Source organism: Homalodisca vitripennis, unplaced genomic scaffold, assembly GCF_021130785.1.
Source record: "Homalodisca vitripennis isolate AUS2020 unplaced genomic scaffold, UT_GWSS_2.1 ScUCBcl_3258;HRSCAF=8679, whole genome shotgun sequence".
Lineage (NCBI taxonomy): Eukaryota > Metazoa > Arthropoda > Insecta > Hemiptera > Cicadellidae > Homalodisca > Homalodisca vitripennis.
This window is the reverse complement of record NW_025779558.1, coordinates 118,225-120,687: the sequence shown is the minus strand read 5'-3', so window position 1 is coordinate 120,687 and position 2,463 is coordinate 118,225.

Below are 2,463 nucleotides of genomic sequence, written 5' to 3'. Positions count from 1 at the left end.
GGAGGTGCCTAGGAAACATGTATTAAAAATAATTATTTAATTCCCGAATGACACTACATACAAATTATTCAAATCATGTATTTATTTAATTCTTGATTGATTAGTTTTTAAATAATAATAATAATAAAATCAGTGCTTTGTTTATAGTCTTTTACAATATGCCAGCTCCACGCCGGAAAACCTGTAAGCTCACATAGTTCTATAACGTTTTGTCAGCAATAACTGTATGGCCGTCTGCTGGGTTGGCAATAAAATAACATTTACAGGCTTAATCGTTTTACACTACAATTAATATACTATTGTAAGTTCATCAATATCGAAGCTCAAATATTTTGCTACTAAAAAAATCATTTCATACAAAATTTATAGCTCAGATAATAGTCAGAATTTGACTCCGTTTACTAACAAAATAATGTACATCTTTAAATAGAATTTTATGCTACTTCATAAAACTTCGGAATTTAAAACTATGTATGAACATAAAAATATGTATGTACTTAAACTATGTACTTAAAATGGATTTATGTACTTAAAACTATGTATGTACTTAAAACTCATTATGTACTTCAAACTATGACTATACGCAGTTTTTGTTTCAAATCAAGTTTTATTAATTTTCTCACAAAACACATTGTACAAACACTATATTTCAACGCATAAATTACTCAACCCTAATCACCTTTTACTCAGACAAGTATACATTAATACAGAAAGCGAACTAAAATAATAATGACAATCATATTTATCAGGCCTATGAGTTTTAAACATTAGGGCTCATATTTTAACCAATAATTATTAAATATATGTTGAAGAGTTTACTAGTAAATTCGTCAATAGTAGAATTTCTTCTTAAAATTTAAAACGTATTCATTCAAGTAATAATAACAAATAATTGCAGGAAAAATCTTTTTTATCGATATCTTACATGATTTATAAGACAAAACACCAATATTTTAAATAAACAACCGAGGCGGCACAAATACACAGGGATCACCAAAGATGTGCTAGTTTCTAAAGTAAATTTATTATTTCTCGTACAAATAATGAAGAAGTATTTTTTCCAAAATTACGTGAATTACTTATAAATACTACTACATTTAAATAATAAAATACTTTTCCAAATTATTAATTTTTTGAACGAGGCCTTTCGAAAGGCTTGTTGAAAAGTCATGCTTATGATTTTACAAAGCAATGCTCAAGTCAATATATATTTCAAAAACATCATGGTATATTTTTAACAATAATACTTAACAGACTAACAAATGAATCGAACTACACATTAACAATCCTTTAAGGGTTGATGATGAGATTCATTAATGTTTTCTAGGTGGGAGCTGACGAAGTTCGTCCATATCAAAGTCAGCCATCTCCTTGTCAATACTGAGTCCAGATGCTTTAACAGCTGTAACTCCAGTCACAGAGAGGGATATTGCCAGAGTGGTAAGTCACTTTCCATAAAAAACAAACTACACAAAACGTATTTCAAAGTTATAAACGTTTACTAAGACCACGTGATTACTCTCCCTTTTCAAACGGCAACTTTCCCCGTATCTTAAAATTCTTCCAAAAGTCGCCATAATTTATAAGGAGAGTGCCTCCACTCTACCTAAAATGTTTACCCTATATCAATGCTGATAGTCTTATGAAAAAGTTCGAGTTTTTTTACACTCGATGAGTAAAACTTTTTGGAACGTCTGATCAATACAAGTAGATATCGAAAGTCGAAAAGACACTTACAGTGTATTTTTCGATTTATCAAAAGCTTTTGGCTGAGTTCATCACCATACTTGCACCGTCATTTACAAACTGGAATTTTACGGGATACTAGAAGTGCTACTCAAGGGGCCCAAATCGTACCTTAGTATTTTAACCCAATTCGTAGGAGTTATAGATGTGCAATCGACGGAGAAGGGACTGAATTCTAGGGATGCTCCATACTTAGTCCCTTATTCTTCCTGATATATATCAACGACGTTGGTTCAGAAGTACACAAAGGGCTTGATACTCGTACAGTGCGCTGATGGCACGACTGAAACATAGTTTCATCCGGAATTCAAAAGGAAAATCGAAAATATGACGTTCATGGAGCTTCATAGTTCAATTCAGCATTTTTATGAGCTACATGTTAAAACATGAAGTGAAAATTCAATCAATTAGGATTGAGACTCAGGTTATAGGCCAATAGTAATGCTGGATGAAATGAAAGATGAATTTATTGAACACAAAGAAAAACATATTCAATAGGCGAGGTGAGTAACGTACAATTACTGTTGTACATTAAAAAATGGTAAACTATATGCAAAATAATAAAATGAAAAGAAGTTTCTTTATGAAACTGAATGAATTCCAGTTGCCTCTACGACACGCTGTTGAACTTTCTTCAAATTTATAAGTGTGTTGGTTTCATGCTTCCCGTTTCATATAAATGGGAAGCACTTCTCTTGCTTGGCCGTGTATAACCTT